At 29.5% G+C, this 21694-nt stretch overlaps 1 protein-coding gene across 5 annotated transcripts in view; it reads right to left on the bottom strand.

Annotated features, from left to right (window-relative positions):
* LOC129983638 (thiol S-methyltransferase TMT1B-like) overlaps positions 1-21694 on the bottom strand; it is a 169521-nt gene that overhangs the window by 108809 nt on the left and 39018 nt on the right. For 2 of the 5 annotated variants that reach the window (XM_056093179.1, XM_056093180.1), the window contains exon 2: positions 15848-15968. The exons of the other annotated variants lie outside the window; for them this stretch is intronic. The gene's annotated coding sequence lies outside the window, so the exon portion shown is untranslated. The remainder of the gene's footprint in view (positions 1-15847; positions 15969-21694) is intronic. 5 annotated transcript variants of the gene reach the window in all.

The raw sequence follows: 21694 nt of genomic DNA, 5'->3' as shown, positions 1-21694 counted from the left end.
TTAGACAAATTATCTTCAGTCGTAAGGCAATGATGGAAAATTGAAATTTCTATTTCATGTGTTTATATAACCCATTCTAAAACCCGCAGTAGAAAGATTTCTTCTTTTCAAAAATGTCATTTCTTAATGAAATACTTCATTTAAAGAAAAAAAAATGTGTAAACAGGATAATGCATCTCATTAGAGTAATTTTTTTTCATATTGCTTTTTGTCCTTTTATCAAACCAAATGTAAGTAAATCCGGTTCCTTCGTATTAAATGTTTAAAACATATATTCCTAATTAATTCCGTATGTATGCCTTTAGATTATTTGATTGAGTACAGGGTGATTCAAAAGTCTCTTAACCTTTGAAAATTAATAATTCACGTAATAATGTAGGTAAAAGAGGTAAAAATTGACACATGTGCTTGAAATATCTTGATGTTTTGATAAAGCCAAAAATGATTAAAGCCAACGATGATTAAACTATTTTTTCCCTCAGGATCTTGCAGCAGGTTAAAAAAGTCTCGTTTAGTCTCTAGCAGGTGTAAGAAGCGAAAATCTAACTGCCACAATTAAAACTAAAACACAAAACTTTTAATAAGAAAATTATTCTTTCTTTTCAATTTGAAACTTTATGAATCAAAGCACTAAGTGGCCTTTATAATTTTTCTGCTATCTTCAATGCAAAATTGAATCAAAACGGCTTTCAGACGATCTCCGTTTCATCCTCCAGGATTGCGAAAGTCGAACGTGTCACAACTTGAGATATCTTAGGAGGAAAATTTTTCTTCATTCATTTGTGAGGCTTTTTCATGGAGATACTATTCGCAAGCAGTCCTTTTATTCTACTTATCAACTTAATTGTTAACATTCAGTCATAAAAGAATGTCGAAATATGGCCAAATGTTTCAACACTGGTGTATGAAAAAGCCTTAACAGTGATGATATTAACCTTAATAATGTTACGGATACTTCCAGGGTTCTTTTCCGGTTTGTTGGTCGATGAAATAAATAGTCCTTTAGTAACGGACGATGACGTTTATTTAGAACGAAGACACTAATACAAAGGCGACAAATATACAGCCGAGACGAACACAGGCAACACACTGCAACAAATAGTAGCCTAAAAGTAGTAATCGGCAGTAATAACATCCACAGTACACAAAGAGGCCAGACAGAATTCAGCAGAAGGAGGGATTTTACGTAGCTTCACTCTACGCCTGCAATTCACCACTGTCTCTTCGTTTTAGCTGTATCCAACTGCAGACACACTACTACACGATTGGCTACTCCTGCTTCCAAAATAAACACCAGAACTCAGCTCACAGCTCAATTCAGCAATCGCTTGAACACCACACAACGCTTGCTCTTCGCCAGACGGATCTAACTATTCGCCGTTGATTCTTTCTACGATTACGACTCGTTTCACGACTGGCTGTCTGCAGTTTGAGACTGCCAGCCTTTTATAGTTCCCTGGAGGCGGGCAGAGAAAGTTCTGGACCAATCAGGCATATCTTGGTTCATATTGGTTCAATTTCTAAAACCCTGGAAGTTTCCAGTAATATCTATTTTTTTTGCCAAAGTCAGCGACAAAGTTGCTGAGTTTGTCGCCGAGCTCTGAAATCACTGACGCGGCACCCGATCAGCACCCAATAAGACTGATCGTAAAACGGTCTTTCCAGTGATTGAACTTACCGTGCTGGGAAACAACATTACAGGTTTGTAAAAATAAGTTTTCAGTCTTATTTGAAGATGAGACATGATTTAACATGAAGAATGGATGTCCATTTTGTATTTTCACAAGCAATATCAGATCAACAATGACTTTGATTGTTATTTATATCATATATGTTGATTTTTATTTAAATTAAATTATTTATCTTATCTATTTAATGCGATGTTGAAAATCTATCTAAGATCGGGATGGTATGCTGACCGGGCCGTAAATTTATGACAGTAGCAGGTCGTGGATTTGAGGATTTTTCTGAAAGGATATGGAATTTGTTAGTTAAATACAATGAATATATAATCTTATGAGGCATTTTAAATTTCAGAACGAAAAAAAAATGACTAAAAGAATTATTAAGCAAAATCATAGCTTAAATCGATTTACATAAACTCATTCAAAAAACTTTGCAGTACACACTTTTTAAGAATTCAATTTTTCAGTCTTCTATACAGTATAAAATATAAATTCAAATATGTAATTAACTGAAATATATTCTTAGAACTTCACCAGGGTTTTCGAATAAATATTTTTTTGTTTTTGTTTCAAAAAGAATAAAGAAAGAGTCTTTGGTAGCATGAGCTAAACTAGTAGGCTTGTGTTAAAACATTTCCAAATGGCTAGCAAAATCGAAATACAAGGTTTCATCAGTTTTATTTTAAGAACACTTGCCATGTAAAAAGAAAAAAGAAAGAAAGAACGTTGTTCTTGAAAAAGTTAAGCATCGAAAAAGTACGAATTCTAGTTTCTTCGAGAGGAATTGCATAAAATTCTTTGGATCGATGACTGTTTCTGTTTAGTCTAATTAACCGAAGAAGTACGAATCAAGAGCGTTTACATTGTTTGAAAAAAATATGGCTGAAATTGTTGAAGACAATGAGTGTTTTCTCGAAAAGGACAAAAACCATTTTTATTTTTAATGTAGTAATTTCGGTCTAACTAAGTTAAAAAAAAGAAAACAAAGCTGGATGAGGAAAGAATTGTACTTCAACCTAAAGAAATGAACAAATTAATGATCAAGATAAGAAAAAAGAAGAGAAAGAATGCTCATTCAATTAACATTATTATTCTTTGATCTAAATTTAGAAATCCCGTAAATACATTTCAAAAGTGAATTTATTTTTTTCTTCTTCTGCGATTTAAAAGCAAATAAGATATTTTTTATAAAATATAAAATAACATTAATAAATAACTTAATAAATACGTACTATCTATGATGTTAATTTGCATTTTAAGGTAATTTGACTGTAATATACCTGACAATTATAGTTTATAATCTATAAAAAGATTATAAACTATATAAATTTTTTTGCCGCCAAAAATATTATTTTTAAAAATTAAAGAAAAAGATTCAGCATTTTGAATTAATAATGCCATATTTCTACTGACTCATGAAGTTGCTCAAAAAATAAGCAAATCGCATTCTCTTATTAGATATCAATAAATATTTTTCTTTATTTATATTACATACTTTTTATTGACGTCAGAATTAGATTTTTCAGTTAACCAAATATGTCATAGTGTTTTATCTATTCTAATTAAGTCATAAGTCCATATTCTGAAAAATTCAAAAAAAAAAAAAAAAATGAAAGCTGCTAAAATGAAATTTATTTTCTTTATGAAATTCAGGTCATTAAAAATACCGTTCACCAATTTGTATAATCTTTTTGGGGAATTATTGGTTTGAAATGTGTTTTCTAAGCTATTATAATATATAGTCGACTTTGATAACCAGAAACTATTTATTAAAGCTTAATAATTACATTCGTAGATATAACATTGCAATTAAATACAATTTGGCTGTTTATAATGAGACATTTAATCCGGTTTTCAGTCTGAGCCATACTTCCAGTTTCTAAATAAAGCTGTATCACTAAGAAATAAAAAATACACATTCTACTTTAACCGTTTAAAGGGGGTTTATTTTTCTAATCATGATATATTAAAATATTTTTAGGATTGTGATTGGCTTAAGAAAAGTGACTCATTTAGCTTATTAGATAAATTTCTTTGGATTCCTTAATTAATTTGGTTAATTAATAATTAAGTAATAAATCAAGACACACCATTTTGTAACATAAGGAAATGAAGCCTCTAAGTCTCCGTCTGCAAAACTACATAATTCCATACAAAGATTGATGAATTTGGTGGAAAGCATAATTCCCATGGCCCTAGAAAGGGTTAAAAGCTCAAACACACAAGAAAGTCAACTATACAGGAAAGCGTACAATTATCATCATGCTGCAGGTGAAGTACAATCAAACTAAGAAGTCGAATTGCCATGCATTACGATTTTCTTTGAAATTTGATTGTATTTAGCATTTTTTAAAAGAAAGTTGAGTTTCAAGGTTGAGTATAAAGCATTAATCTTAAAAAATCTTAAAAAATTTACTAGTAAATTCTAAAAAATTATTTGATTTATATCACTTTTTACTCCAAATCGCCTAAAAAGTTGAGAAGAAAAAAATTATTTCATCAGTAAAGATTTACTACTGATAAGAGATAAACAGTATACGCACACAGTCGCGTACGCACTGATATTTACTTTCAGTTTGTTATTAATTGATTTTGGATAATCCATTTTATATTGTCGAATAATATCACTATCTTATTTATACTTTCTAGTATATGTAATATACAGAAAAAGATCGTCAAAGAATTCGAACTCGAGATTTTTAACTCGAAGATTCGAACTCGAGATTCCACGTTTTAGACCTCCTAGAGTTCGAAAAGGGCATTTTTGGAAAATGTCTGTTTGTCTGTGACAAAGAAAACTCATGAACAATTTGAGGTAGACATTTAGAATTTGGTATACGATCTTTATATCAAATTTGCAGATTTTTATCTACTTTCTAGCAAATTTTGTTCAAAGAAAGTCTGCCTGTTAGACTGTCTAAATGTACGTTACAACGATAACTACAAAATGAAAAGAAATAGATTAATAAAATTCGGTACATAGATATAACATCTACACTGTAGACACTTGTCAAATTTTGAGCCATTTCCAGCTAGGGGTTGACCTTCTGTCTGTCTGTACATTCAGAAATTTGTAAATGCAATAATTCAAAAACGGAACAACTTTATCAAATTTTATATGGACTTTTGTGACTACAAGGGCAGCTTTGTGTTAGATTTTTGTTTCAATTGTTTGGAAAAACCATGTCGAAAATATAAAGCGATTCGAATAAAATTCGATTTTGGATACTATTAACAAATGCCAGGGATTATTGGCCATATAACTGTCCATGGAAGACATGATAGATTTTGTAAAAATGCTGAATTCACGTCAAAGTTAATATTTTTGTATCTATTTTAAGACAATGCCATGTAAAGTGTTTTCTAACATGACAAGTTTATTAGAAAGAAGTATGCGAGAAAGGTTTGGAAAGACAACTCCCGCTGGTTTAAAAAGAAATAAGAAGTATTTAGAGTGGGAAGAAATAAATTATATTAGAGCTAAAAATTTACAAGGAAAAGCTTTAACTACGATGTAGGAATTTAAAATATTTCTTGTGAACAATGAATTCAAATAAAAGGGACAAGTGAGAAAAAATGTTTCCCTTAATTAAAATACAATGAGTATTTTAAACACTTCTTTTGAAAGTCGGTTAAGATTTAAAAATATTGCGTTTAAAATAAACTCGGGAAACAAATATTCGTAAATTATTTCCAAAATACGTAAAATATGGAGATATGAATTTTTTTTTTCAATTTTTCTAAATTCTTATGATGTTAGTCATTATATTAGCTGATCTCATTATGCATGCAAAGTAGGTAGCGCAAATTTAATTGTGAAATTTTTGGCACATCTTTAAGCATCATTTAATATATTGTAATGCAGTATTAAGAATTCAGCTAGATCTGAAATAGCGTGATCATTGATATTCATGATATGTTAGTGACTTGATTAGATCTTTATAAATTGTGGAAAAATATAAATTTTCACAATCATTATTAAATTATAAAATTATTAGTAATTAGCGCTAATTTAATTCTGAAATTTTTGGAACATCCTTTAAGTATCATTTAATATATTGTAATGCAGTATTAAGAATTCAGCAAGATCTGAAATAGCGTGATCATTGATATTCATGATATGTTAGTGACTTGATTAGATCTTTATAAATTGTGGAAAAAAATAAATTTTCACAATCATTATTAAATTATAAAATTATTAGTAGCATAATTTGCTACGAATGTAGAAATTATCTGTATTTATTGAATCATTACATAATTTAAAGTATTAAAATGATTCTTATTCCAGCTTGCAAAAAATTATCTTAATAATAACTATATTTAGTATCAAGCAGGAAATAAAAATTAATGATATGCAACGAATTCTACAAAATTTATTCAGTTTTACTATCTGATGCGCGTCTTTTAAAAGAAAAAAAGATTTTATGTCATAGCTCATTGTAATTCAACATTAATACGATACTTTGCTTAGATATTTTTATTATATCATATTAATGTCTCTTCAACTGACTTCATAATAATATCACCTACAATAAATCGATTATAACTTAAAAATGAGAAGTTTATCGACAAATAAAACATTATTTTCGGGAAAAAATCCTGCAAATCAAATGCATCATGTTTAAAATATTGTTCAAACATATGGATAATTCCATATTGTTAATTTGAAACACAAGAAAATTTTTAATTTACAATAAATTGTTCAAACTTTCAATACCAAGTACACTGTAGAAACAGACCCTATCTCCATTAAGAAGCCCTCTCCTTTCTAATCAAAAATAAATTTTCTGCTCTCGTTGGATTTAGAAAGGAAATGATCTTTTTAATGAGTAAATTAATTAATGTTTTAAACGAGAACCTTGACATGTAATTATCCCTAGATGCTGTGTCAGCTGATTGGAGTCATAATCGGACCCTAATTAGTTAGAATGGGAGAAAGTAAATTGCACTTGATCGAACTCGTTTCAGAAAATGATCCCCGAAATTTAAAGTAAAGATTTGTTTTTTTTTAAAAGTTAATTCATTTTAGAATTCTTTAAATCGTTCTTTACTTTTAAGAATATGTCAAAAAAGAATGAATTCATTCTAATAAAATGTTCAAAGATTTCTATAAATATTTTCCCGTAATTCTGTTAAAAATGTTTATTATTGTAAACTAATTGAGAATGACTAAATAAACTATATCTGGTCTATTCTGTCTTTGGGAATGATCTACAGTTTACAATTTAGTGCAAAAATATGCCAGTTGTAACTCTCGTCTGAGTGTAATGATCAGTTTTACTGTTTAAAATTTGTTTCGATCGATTAATTACATTATGTTATAGTATTAGCATTTCTAATTCCTCTTCCTTTATTTGTATTGCCTTCATGCATACTGTGTCTTCAGTTTAAAACAAAATCTTTTAATTAATTCTTCCTTTCAACATCATTTTAATGAAAAGAATTATGATATTTAATTGAAAAATGATGTTTGTTAAAGGGGCAATTCTGAGTTCAAATTTATAAACAATGCTTTAAATTTTTTTAAAAAGTTTCAGGGCCTGCACTCTACTACATTTCAGTTTTAGTTTTGAAAAAAATAAATTTGTGTTGCCATTTATCTAAAAACTAAGGAAAAATAAATCGAATAAAATTAATTAAATAACTTAATTTATATATGCGCCAGTAACGGCACTGCCTGTTTCAATAAATCTTTTTTATACTTCATTTATCAAATTCAGAAACTGAATTACTGTATTAAGACGATGGTTTTTTTTTTTTTTAAATTAATATAATTCTTGGTAATATACTTTTATATAATCCATGCTCTAAAAACATTTCCTTGAAAAAAAAAACAAATCTTGGTTACTTAAAGAACGATAGTAAATATAAAATATTACTATCTTTACTGATAAATTTCTTCTTTTCTGTGTATTTTCTTTTTTTCTTTTTTTCGTGTGTAAATGAAACTACGCTCCACAAAGTATGTAGATTCTATTCAATTGCACCTTTTTAAAGAGCAGATCTTTGTCATTTTTTTTTAAATATTTAGTTCTTTATTATCGATTGTTTGAAATTTTCTTTGTAAGATTAAAAAAGGATTATTATATAAAAAGGAAGACACTAAATGATGTCGAACTGTCGAACATTGACTTAAAAAATATTGAATGACTAACAAAACCACGTGTTCTGTATATATAGTTGTTTTGTAAAGAATTTTTTAAATTAAATTTGAAAATATTGGCAAGGTGGATTGAGAAAAACGAGAAGAGTTGAACGAATCTAAGAAAGTTTAAGGAAATCAGCATTTACCATGGAAATACAAAGTATCCTGAATTATAGTTCCCTATTTGGATAACTCCCCGGGAGGGCACCTCGAAATGAGGATGGGATGCTTTCGGAATGGTGGGTGGATCTCGCCACCCTGGAGAGTACACTAATAGGTGGGGGATCTGACTCCTCCCATCGATGACGGGACGTACTTCCTTCGGGGAGGGTTGTACCGTGGCCGGTGACGGCTCTTAGGACACAACCACAGTTCCCGCCAATGTTGCTGTTGCGGCGGTCCGGCCATTCATTTTTTATGGTTTAAATCCATGTGCCTTCGTGACGGGTCAGAGAATTAGATGGCTGACTTCCCTATTTGGATTAGCCTGAAGTCATTCATTAAACAAAAATGCAAAATGTAGCGGATGACTATATAAAGTGATGTCAAAAACATTCAAAGAATAAAAAATAACTAGTTTCAAATACAAAATCAGAAGTCTATATTTGGTATTAATTTTCTTAGGAGAATAGATTGGTCTATGTTCTTGGATATCAGAGAATAGAGAGGCGAATCCAAAGAAATGAATTTAAAATGGCTTCGAATAGGACAGTCCATTGCTTAAGAATTCCAAAAGTGGCAAAGAAATTGGAAGGATGTCTGTTCGTCCTTCTATAGAAAAGAAACAACCGTTTTTGCAAATGTAGGAGCGTAGATTGTTGTTGAAATAAAGAAGACCTGTAATCGTAACTGGTTTTCCTAGAAAGTTTTATAATTTTTAAACTCTGTTGCATCATGCTAAGAAGTATTGTTTGTTTGTTATAAATTTTCATGGCTATATATAATATATATTATTATTTTGAATATGATTTGAAATTGATGATAAAATATTTCATAATTCTTTCATCAATTTTATATTTCTTCAGAAAACTCACTGGAGCCCTAGAGCTTCTGCTTCATGCTCTTTTGTTTCCAGTTTGTGATAGATATACCTGTCTTTTAAATTATGAATGGAAAACTAATAAAGCAAGAGCATTGCTGAAAGATAAAGTAGAAGTAAATTTTAAAAGATACACATCTGTTTAAATTCTTGTTTTGTGAAATTTTAGAGCCTAGTATATTTATCGACTTTTCATAAATAATGCCAAGATTAAACTATTTAGAAGTAAGCTGTTACATAATTTCATTTATCAAATTATAGAATGAAGTATGCTTAGGAATTCAAGAATAAGATTCCGATCCGTAGAGGAGTAAAAAGGGGAAAATTTACATCACAAAAATATTAGAAATTAATAAAATATATGGTTTTTCAAGCTGACATGAAATTGGAATACCTTGTGATTGGATATCAGAAGTCAAATAGAGATAGTATACGCTAATTACCGTTTATCTGACAATTTGATAAAGTCCATTTAGATCAAGTACTCTAATTTCTGGGACGGGATAGCCTGGTTGGTAGGGCGTTGGATTCGCGTCCCTTGGATTGCGAGTTCGAACCCCACCAGCCGAAGACTCTCCGTGTGTGTGGTGGATGGCGCACGTATAAATCTGTCGTGGTCACAAAGTCCTCCATGTCAAGTAATATCACTGGGGGTACTGGATCAGGGGTGATCGTTCTCTGATTTAGGTCTAAATTACGATCTGTGGATGAGTGTGTGAAATGCATGAATGAAGTCCTCCCCGTAAAAAGGGTTGTGACGTGTGTGTAGCTAAGTCGTACTTTTGGCCCCAGATGACTCTACTGAAAAAACAAGACTCACCCTTGGCTTTAAATCATTGACTTCTAAAGTCAGCGGGCTTGTCTATGATAAGTGCCATTAGAAACAACAACAACAACTGTAATTTCTTGCAAATAACAGCATTCTATCTCTGGCCCAGTAAACAAAGAAATACACACACACATATGCAATCATTTATCTGCCATACAATGTGGGTATAAAAAAATGGCAATGCATAAACATTGCATCTCTTAGCAACATCAATTTAGAAAACAGCAACTATATTTTTTTGTAATGAAACTTAAAAAAGGATTTGCAAAACATGATGGTTGTGTGTACCAAATGAAAACTAAAAATTAGGTGCTTCAGCCGCTAGAATTTTTTATCCAAAACGTTTAAATTACTGATTTTTGTAAGTTCCTCCAATTTTCAAAAAAGTATTTATATCAAAGAAAAGATATTTTGTTTTAAGATGAAAGTTTTTATTATTTATGACTTATTTACATGAAAATTTCCTGCTTGGAAACAAGCTGAAATGCAGAGATCCAAGTCCGTTATTTTTCTTCAGATGGGTTTCAACATATGGTGAATAAAGAATTTGAAATATCTGAGATAATATGAAAACAGTCCATGCCACAAATTTGTATTTTGAATTAAAAATTTAATATTTATAAATTCAAAGAAGCGGACATATAATCCGCTTCTGAACCATAAATATCTTACTTTAGTAGTATACTACTAGCATTCATTGTTATAAAAATATCTGAGATAATAAGAAAACGGTTCATGTCGTGTTAAATTTGTATTTTAAATAAAAAAAAATATTTATATATTCAAAGAATCATGTAATCAGCTTCTGAAAAAAAGTATCTTAATTTAGTAGTATACTACTATCATTCAGTATAGCAAAAAAATAGCCATTGATGCTTTTGCTTATTTCTCTATTGTTTCCGCTATTTTATATCCATCCCCCAAGCAAAAACTACCGAAATATTCTGGAAAAAGCAGAAATAAGAAGACTACACATTTTTCCTTAAACGATGCAGAATATATTGCCTTCTTTAGTTTGAAAGAAAATTATTGTAGATTACTGTAATAACTGCAATCTACGGAATCCAAACTATCGACAATAATACGAAATTTCGTTGTTTGTCCTCGCTGTAAAGAACTTTAAATTTTGCTTTAAACTATTGAAGAACGTTTTTTTTATTCGCTTTAGCGAAAAAAGAGCTTTTTATCTTCAATATATAAAAGGATTCGATGCATATTCCATATCATTATATAGATGTTTAAAAATCTTAGTTCCTTTTTTAACCTGTATTTTATCTTTGGAGAGCAGTAATGTAGAAGTTTTAAAGCAGTTATTGATCGTTTGAAGCTATTTGAAAGTAATATTTTCCAGTGAAACATTTTGAAAATAATAATAACAGTCTGTAGAATTTCGTCTTCACGTTATTCAAAATTCTGCTTTCCGACAGAATCTGTAATGATATTATTTTTCGCGGATGGCTTTATGTGCCATCGATTTATGCATGAAAATTTTACGACACTGCTAAAACTTTATATCTCGAAAATATTTGAAAGAGAAAATTTATGTATTTGCAATCCTTTTCAGCTGAAACAATATGATGTTTTATGCATTCTTTTCTTAAAATTTGGATGACTTTTCTTTGAGCAGAAAGAATGTGTTTGTTTTCGGTCATTCAAAAGAACGAAAATTTGATCGGAAAACAGCTATAGATTGTGTTAAGACGTATCGGCCTATCATATATTTTGACAATATCAGAAGATTTGTTCATAAATAAACATAATCCACAGCTTTCATTGTCAAATTTGGTTAAAGTTCCATCATTCAAACGGTATTGTATTAAAATTGATTTGCGATTGTATTCAGTTCGACTTATTGAATATAAATTGACTTAACTGACACTGTTATCTAGCTACTGAGTCACAATTTAGGAATTATTAAATTCACATATCTAACTGTTTTCGTTTTCGAGTTTTCATGGTGAGTCCCATCACTCCCATCATCCAATCAAAAGAAGCGTTTGCATAATGCCGAGAGTAGACACACTCCAAATGGTCGCATCAAGAAGTATTAAATTTTCCAAAAATTGACTATTAGCTCTTTAATGGTTTGTGATTATATTCAGTTCGACATATTGAACATAAACTGTGACCTAATTACTGATTGATAATTTAATCTTATGGATAACGTAATGAAATTCAGATATCTAGCTCGTCCCGGTTTCGAGTTTTCCTGAGTCCAATCATTCAAGTCATCCACTCTACGAAGTATTTGCATAATGCTGAGAGTAGACACACTCCAAGTAGGTGCATCAAGAAGTATTAATTTTTCCAAAAGTCAGCGATTAGACGTCCAAATGCCTCTCCTAATGAATTAGAATTTATTCGATTATCATTAAGTAATAAGAATTTTTAAATCATTCTTCAGCCAGAATGAAGATAAATAAAAATAATTCATTCAAATAAAAAATTTTGTTACAGTACTTATTAAAGTAAATGGTAATTAAATTATTTTGGCATTGCTAATAATGCATATAATTACGCTAGTTAATAAAGTCATACAACTTTTATTTCTCTATTGAATATTTTTGGAATTTCTGGTGAATGTAAGAGCGTTATCTACGTTAGAGGGTAGATAAAATAAGCATTGTTTTTACATGCATTATTCATATGGGCCAAACGCGAAAAGGAGGTTGCATACATCTAACTTAACATGTTTCTACATACTTCATCATTTCTTTATAATTTCTATGTTAAATTTGTATTTCTACTTGCCCCTACACTTTTAATATTGTTACGAAATTTCCGGGTCCGTCTGGATAGTGGGAGTTATATGGTGTGGAGAACGCTCAATCAGCAGGCGGCAGTAGAAAATAAAACAACGACTTTTATTTACACAAAGACACACAGGACAGCACAAAGACGACAACTATATACAGCACAGGAGACGATTATCTTCAGCCGAGACGTGCAGCATACAAGACTCTCTACTGCAGACAGTAGCACACAGCTTAGTTCAGCACTAGCTTGACTCCGTCGCTGCTCCACTTATTCCTGGAAGACCAGTTCTTCACCGTCGCTTCCGACTACTCTACCCAATTCACGACTACTCCCCGGTAGCTACAGATCCTTTTATAGGTCTCAGGAGGCGGGGCTAGAAGCCTCTCAACCAATCAAGAACGTTTGAGGCATATCTCGGCTCCTACTGGACGGATCGGGGAAATTCTCGATGTTTCGGGTATAATCTATTTTGGCACCAAAGTCGCCAAATTCGTCGCCAAGCTCTGGGACCTCCTATGGAACCCACTATGCTGGGAAGCCGCATCACAGATTCGTAGCAATATTATGCATCATCTACCATCAGAGCTGGAACATTAAATAGGCAATATAGACAACTATCTATTAGAATAACTGCCTTTTTTGGAGTGGGAGGAGAAGCTTCAAAGCATCCGGATTTAATTTTTTTGTACAATTTTTAAAAGAATATAATTTCGGGATTGCATCTGATTTGAAAAAAAATGTGCATTTGAATTTATTCAAATTATAATTAACAGTAGTTTAAATTTCAAAATCATATTTTGCTTAATGTTTCCGAAATATCTCGGGATTTATTTAATCATTGACTGTTTGGAAACCAGTATTCAGGGAAAACTGTGCATTGAGAGTTTAAAATATTGTTAATAATTAATTTTCTTACCCTTTTGTTTAAAATTGCTTTTAAGTTTGATTATATTTTTTGGATGTAAGATTCTGAAATCAGTTTTCTTAAAGGGGGCCGGTGATTCATGTTTCATTATTTCATTGAAAAAATGCGCCAAATAATAGAAAAGATTTATATTTTTATTATTTGATCAACAATTTAACAGCCAAAATTTATAAAATCTGAATAATTTTCATACATTCTCTCGGTCTACTCATATATATTAAAATAACAAAGTGCCATGAATATTTTTAAAAGAGTTCCATTCTTTTGCAAAAAAACGGATAATTATAAAGTCTTATTTTTTTATTATTTTCTTACAATCAAATACAATATAAATTAATTGAGTCCCTTGATTAGATGAGTTTTCCTTGTGGAAGCTGTTGAAATTATTGAAATTGTCTAAAGCGGATATATTTCATTTATTTATTATAATATCCTACGATTCAAAACATTCGGTATTTCAGTCTACACAAAAATAGAGCAAATATATGTTTGAAGAAACTTGTAGTCCGACTGATATAAACACGATTCCTTATGTAGAGAATTTGATTCCAACTGCACTTTGATGTTGAAGATATGATTCTGATTTAGTTTTTCTGGAAAGCTAAAGGTACAGACAAAGCAGACATTTTTTTTGTCCTTTATATAAAACTCTGAGAGTACTGAATTATATATATTATTGGGAATTTCTAGAAATTCATGAAATATAGCAAACTTTTATAAAAATCTAATGCGGAGTAATAAAAGAGCTTTAGGGAACTTTTCTACACATTCTGACGGCTTGTTTCTATTCTTTATACTGCTGAAGTAATCTCATTTGATGTTATACGTAGAAAATTAGAATATAGAAGTGATTCAGCAAATTTATTCTTATAGATGTACTGCTGATATATGAAATTTTATTATATTTGATGGCATGAATGACATAGTTTCCCCGTAATATTTGAACAAGAAGAAATACAATATTGTTAAACGTTATTTCGGAAAGGCAAAAAGAGGGACATGATTCTCACCATTCAAATTTCGATATGTTTTCCTTTATGGATAAATATAGTTATGATTCAGGTTAATCGTAGTTTGTGAAGTATTTTAAGATTACTTTAAGACTTCCATTGCCAACATTAAGTGAGGCTAAATATAACGTGGATAACAGATGAAATACTTAGGGGTTGGATGAAATATGTTTATCTCATATTGATTCAATGTTTGCAAAAGCAGTGTCATTTATGTTTAGAATATTTAAAATATCACTGTTTGACATATCAGTCAAATTCAGTTGTTTCGCTATCTTCACTCTAAAAGTTAATGTTCGTGGAATTTTTGCCAAACCAATCAGGGTATACGAGGTTTAAACAGTTGTTTCTACTCTACTGATCTGATAATATGGGATATGATATCACATTGTTTTTTATATTCGATTGAGAAAGAACTTCTGGGATTAAATCCAACCCTATTAACACAAAATATACAACAATATTGTTGCAATATATTGAAGATATTGGATAGCATTCAGAACATCGGAATTGCAGGGCTATTCATTGCAGTGCTATCGTAAAATGCTAATAGGAAATGTTGATTATAATATTACTATTTTCTTTACTGAGGCCAAATTCTCTACATTTGACTAATTGTTGCCACACTTTTCCCATTTATTACCATCTCATGTTTCTTCAATTCTCCCTTTATCTCATATCCACCATCTACTGCGAAAGAGTCATTATTTTACTTGATTTGGGGTTTTCTGTAAATACATCATATCTAACTTCAATAGATTTTATCTCTTATTTCAGCTCTTCACCTACAGTAGACTTTAACAGAATTCCAACCACTCAGATATCTCATTATTCTATTTTTCTGAGAAAAAAAGCGCAGTAAAGTTCTTCCTATATTAAAAAATTATACAATGAAACGTTTAACAACTTGATACGTCCGAACAGCATTATTTTATTTCAGTATGCAAATCTATAAAAGGTAAACATATTTTAATTGAATTAACACGTTATAAGAAAATTTCTTTTTTCTGTATATAAGAAATAAGCTTCTTTGTCAGCTATATAATTATGTAAATATTCGATTACCCGAATGTAAATTATTCGAAACGCCAAAAAAATTAAAGTTTTCGGAGACAAGTGAATAGGAAATACATAAATATCAAAATATAAAAAACTAATAAAATCATATAAACAAAATTATAAATTCAGTAAAAGATATATTTAAAATTTTCAGATTTCAAAATCCTGAAGAAGTGAGAAATCTAAGAAACCCTAAATTTTAAATACGAAACAGGTAAGATACCAATATTTAAGTAATTTAAGCATTCATTCTAGATCAACATAAATTAAAAAACTCACCATAGAATTAATAAAAACTTCAGAAATGTTAGACCCCAAATTGAAAATTAAACAGACAAATTAAAGTTTTCTCCAAAAAGATTGAAACCAAAAAATTAAAAGGATAAAACGTAACTTACCGTTTAGCACAAGTAAAATTAACTATTTCGAAATTCCCTCATTCAAGGCTGAAACGCCCACAAAGTTTAATCAAAGGTGCATCGACATCACACGATTTAGTTTGAAATATCTTATCTCCATCTATTGAGAAAAAAATCAGGTTGAAAGAGAAAAATCAAAGAAAAAAACCCCCCGCATATTTTCATTTGTTAAATTCCGTTAAAACATAGATATATCCTCTCTCATTTATCTATCTATATTATGATAGATTTTATACAAAAATCACTGAAATATAAATTTTTAAGATTATTTGTTACTGTAATATATTTGTAATTACAATTTTTTTTATTCATATTCAATTGAGAAAAAATGAAATTTTTGAAAATTTTAGTATTGAAGTTACGAATTTTAAAATCTTAAAATCAAAGGTTTCTCTTTTATATTTAATACTTACTGAAGTTTTCTAATTAAAAATTTCTATTTTTATATCCAAATAGGCACCTTTCAACTTGTTTTTGCTAGCATCGTTGGATTTTAATTCTTTTGGACAATTTGGACTTTGCAATTAATTATAAAATTAGAATAATCTATGTTTAACAAATTAAGTCATCAATATACCTAAAATCATTTATTATTTAACGCTAAATTAGCTGAATTTCTTTTCTCTCAGATAAATGGAGAAAAATATTAGCCACAATGCACTTGGAAAAAATTATTTACAAGATATCTCCTTTCACTTGAATGTTGAGATTTCTTTAGAAAGAAAATTTTCTGAAATATCAAATTTATGTAGTCGAAGTTAATTTAGTTTTAGTAACAATATCTATTTAAATATTCATTATATTTCATAATTCGAACATTTATTAAATTTGCATTTAGAGGGACTCGGTACCAAAAAAAAATTTTTTTTTACCCAATTTCCAGCATTTTTTTAAATTTTGTGCTAGATAGATGTAAACTATGTAGAAACGCAAATTTCTAAATTATTTTTCAGTTTCAAAAATTACAAATTTAAATATTTTAAATTTTTAAAAAAATATTAACTTTATTTTTCAAAAATGCTTCTTCTTGTTCAATTTTCCATATTTTCCCTCAAATGTTTTAGAGGGACCTCACATTGTATTTAATAGAATAAGGGATCCGATTTTCGATATCTATACATGTTAGTGCCTAAGAAAAAAAATGTTGAAAAAAATTTTATGATTTTTTTTTTGAAACTATGACATTTTTTTCACTTTGAACATTTTAGAAGAAATTCTAATCAGAATTTTCACAAATCCATCGATAATTCTATTTGGCATGCATTTAAAAGCAACAAGAAAAATTTTCATGCAATTACAACAAAATGAGATTGACTTTTAACATTTTGTAACAAACAGAATTTTGGGGAAAAAACAAATCGTGATAAACAGCTTTAAAGTTTTCAACACAAACAAATTGTGATAAAAACAAATCGTATCAAGCTGGGTTTTTTTTCTCAAAGCCATAATGTGGCATTTGTAAGTCCTAAGATATCAATTTTATTAATATATATTGTTACGAAATTTCCGGAGGTTCGTTTGGATAGTGGAAGTGATATGGTGTGGAGAACGCTCAATCACTAGGCGGCAGTAGAAAATAAAAACAACGACGTTTATTTACACGAAGACACACAGGACAGCACGAAGACGAGAACTAAATACAGCACAGAAGACGATTATCTTCAGCCTAGACGTGCAGCATACAAAGAGCATAAACAGCAGCATACAACAGACTCTACTGCAGACAGTAGCACACAGCTTAGTTTAGCACTAGCTTCACTCCGTCGATGCTCCGCGTATCTCTGGAAGGCCAGTTCTTTATCGTTGATTCCGACTACGACGACTCTTCGACTTCACTGGTCCACGACTACTCTGCTCTGCTCTGTCGCTTCCGACTACTCCTCAATTCACCACCACACCCCGGCAGCTGCAGCTCCTTTTATAGGTCTTAGGAGGCGGGGCTTGAAGCCTGTCAACCAATCAGGAACGTTCGAGGCGTATCTCGGTTCCTACTGGACGGATCGGGAAAATTCTCGATGTTTCGGGTATAAACTATTTTGGCGCCAAGTTGCCAAATGGTCGCCAAGTTTGTCGCCACGCTCTGGGACCTCCTATGGAACCAACTATGCTGGGAAGCAGCATTACAGATTCGTAACAATATTATTATCATATTTATTTATTACCATTCCCATATATGGGGATTATTAGAAAAAATTTGAAAATTTTCACTTTTTTGGTCCGATAAAAATTTATTTTTTTTGTCAAAATATTTACTAAATGCTCTGCAATTCCACTTATCATGTATCTATTAGTACACAGCAAAAATTCTAGATCATGTCACTGAAATTCAAATGAAATTAGTAATTTTGAAGAAGAATATAATAACGAATGAGAAATGATGTAATAATTGCTTTTAAGTTTGATTACATTTTTTGGATGTAAGATACTGAAATCAGTTTTCTTGAAGGGGAGCGGCAATTCATGCTTCATTATTTCATTGAAAAAATGCGTCAAATGATAGAAAAGATTTATATTTTTATTATTTGATCAACAATTTAACAGCCAAAATTTATAAAATCTGAATAATTTTCATACATTCTCTCGGTCTACTCATATATATTCAAATAACAATGTGTCATGAATATTTTTAAAAGAGTTCCATTCTTTTTCGACCAAAACTGATAATTATATTAAAGACAATATCGAAGAAATTGAGTCCTTTGATTAGATGAGTTTTCCTTGTGGAAGCTGTTGAAATTATCGAAGTTGTCTAAAGTAGATATATTCCATTTATTTATTATTATATATATTATCAAATATCATCATAAATATATTATATTATCAGTTTTTCTATTAATTCTGATGCATCCTAAATGGAAATGTAATTACATCCTGTATTTTTATCTAATTAAGTTAAATCAAAAATAGTTATTCATAGTCAAATCAAATATCTGAACAACAAATCAAATATTTGAAATGACTCTATTTTTTCAAAATGCAAATTACAGCAATTGTTCATTTACAATGCATATTTATAATGTGAACATTTGCTAAAAGTAGAACGTTTTATGTGAATAGAGAGAAAACTTTGAAGTGAATGCACTCTGATTGAAAAAGAACGTTTTATTTCGCGAAATGGTGGAGCTGAATTCAGAAGTTGAAATACAAAAAAGATCAGAACCGCTTAAATCTCCGCAGTGAGAATTTTACTTGTATTGTAACATTTCCATCTTTCAGATATTAGTTTTTCGAGATATTTTCGCTTTTTGTTGCATTTAGTTCTGACTCTTGCATGTTTTACTCTGTTTTGAAGCTTCTCTTTAGATACTTCAAAATATATTTTTAAAATTATTTTTTCCATCTATTTTCGAAAAAGCGTTTTTTTGAAATGAAAATGAAATAAATAAAAGAATGAATATAAATTCCAAAGTCTATGTGTGGACAATTCAATGTTTGCATCCGCGTTGATATTCTTCTTCTTTTTTAAAGAAAATTTATTCAAAATACAGTTGGAAAAGAGTTATAAGAAAAAAATAGCCTTGTTTCATAACTAGTAATTGCTGATCTTAATTCTGTTCAGATATCATTATTAATTCAACTAAAATAAATGATAAAGCAATAGAACATCTAACCCTTTTCACTTAGAAAAACAAGAAGATGTATAGTTATTCACCTAATGCAAGGATTTTTTTATTGCTCTGAAAAATAAATATGTACTGTAGTTTACGTTGAGTTTCAACAAAAAAATAAATCTACATCTTTTTACCATTCTATAGGTATATTAAAATAAAAAAATAAATAAAACATAAAATGATGCACCGTCTTGAATGGTGCCTAAGAGGAGACATACGACTGCAAAGGGTTAAATTATATTATGAAAAATTTAACAATTCTAAAACATAAAAAATTAAGAAATAAATAATAGTAAATAAATATCAAAATGTCAGTACTGGCAGCTAATAGTAAATTTTAAAACAAATTAAGCACGATTACATAAAAAATAACACACATTTAACAAAAAGTATGGTCAAGGTAATGTATTAATGAAAAACGGTTAATCAAAATTTAAATTTTTATTTTTATAAATATATTTATGTTTAAATTTTTATTTAATCTACACATTTGACTTGATTGCATAAATTATTTTTTTATTTGCACCTACGTGGCATGTTTAAGGTGCGATGAAAATTTATTCATGTTTATAGAATTATCGAGGGGAAACCCGGACAAGGCGCAAAGGTCATGTTGAGTCCTAGTAAAAAAAAATATGCATTCATATATATAATTGTATCTTGCTATGTTAAATTATATTTACATACTGAAAGATTGCATTAAAGGTAACTATTTCTCTATGTCTTATGACTATAAAAGGTACTCTAGAAAATTAAAATTTTTATTTTAAATTCAGAGATGCAATATACAGTACGACAGTGTGGGTGGTGTTTGAACAAATCCTATTTAAAATTATTAACTATTATTAAATTTATTAATAAACTGAGAATTAATTAAGGAGTCCTTTGAAACATTGTGAAACTTTTTCTGTAATTATTAAATTACTTATCTTTGGATATTAAGTTATCAAATAAAAAGAAAGCGAAAAAGAAATGAAGAATCTGTGAAACAAAAAAAAATTATAGTGAAATATCAGCAAATGATTCTGAATGGTTTCATAAAATATTATAATTAAAAAATGAAAGAAGCCTGAACCGGGATAGTAAATTAGTGTATTTTGCTCTCCAACGTAAATGCCATATTGCAGCCTTTTGAAGATTTCGTACACAGAAACACCCCAGTGACCTTTTTTTACATTTTAAACGGTAAAAAAAATTCCATATGCAATTACTTACACTTCTGAGGTTGCATTTTCGAATTCAAACCAAATACTTTCTTAAAAAGTTTCCTGAATACTATAAACAGTGACCCCCCCTTTTCTTAGAACTGTTTGCCGAAGATTTTACTAATACTTTTACTGTAAGAGGCAGAAAAAAAACTATCCGTGAGATATGTTCATATTTGCAAAATTTATAAAAAAAAGTCAAATTTTTTTCCAATCTTGTTATTCTAAAAGTTATGAAAGATAGATGATATGTAAGGAGAGGCCCCAAAGGAAAAAAAAAAATCCGCAAGCATTTAATAGTTTATATCTTTTATATTTATATATTTTTAAGCTACTTTAATTTATATGCTGTTTTAAGAGAAAATTTTAATATTGAATCTGGCATCGGTTGGTCTTCGAGGGAAAAAAAAAACAACTGATAAATTATTTTAGTTTAAGACAAAGGGAAAAATTCGATTTTCTTAATACTGAAAGTACTTTCTGTTTAGTGTTTTACTATATATCAAAAATAATTTGAAAATATGTTTTTGATTTATTTTTAGATGAATAACAACTGTGCATTGTTTTGAAGCTTTTATCTGGCCTTTAAATTTTATATCAAAACCAAATAAATAAGGAGTAATAATTATCATAGTAATAGCGAATTCAATAAAATAATGAAAGGCGCTTCTAACAACATTGATTATGTGTCAAATAAAAGAGTCTCTCTGACCTTTCCAATGATAAAACTTTGAATTATTTAAACCAAATTATTCTCTTATGCTAATCTGATTGATAATCATTAAACTGATTCCAAGTGGAAATGGTAAGCAGAGCTTCTCTCTCTCTCTTAATAATTCTTATTATTGGTTCTTAGAAATATCATTGAAGATAATAATCAATAAGAATTTGCAAAATTTCCCATCGATGTAGGTAAAAAATAAACAAACTATAAATAGTTAACCTGCTTTAAAACTAAATTATGATCTCAAGAACAAATTTTTTGCATCATTTCTATTCTAGTTGAGTGT

This window comes from Argiope bruennichi, chromosome 9 (assembly GCF_947563725.1).
Source record: "Argiope bruennichi chromosome 9, qqArgBrue1.1, whole genome shotgun sequence".
Lineage (NCBI taxonomy): Eukaryota > Metazoa > Arthropoda > Arachnida > Araneae > Araneidae > Argiope > Argiope bruennichi.
Note: the sequence above shows the minus strand (reverse complement) of the source record. Positions and strands in the feature narration are given on the sequence as shown.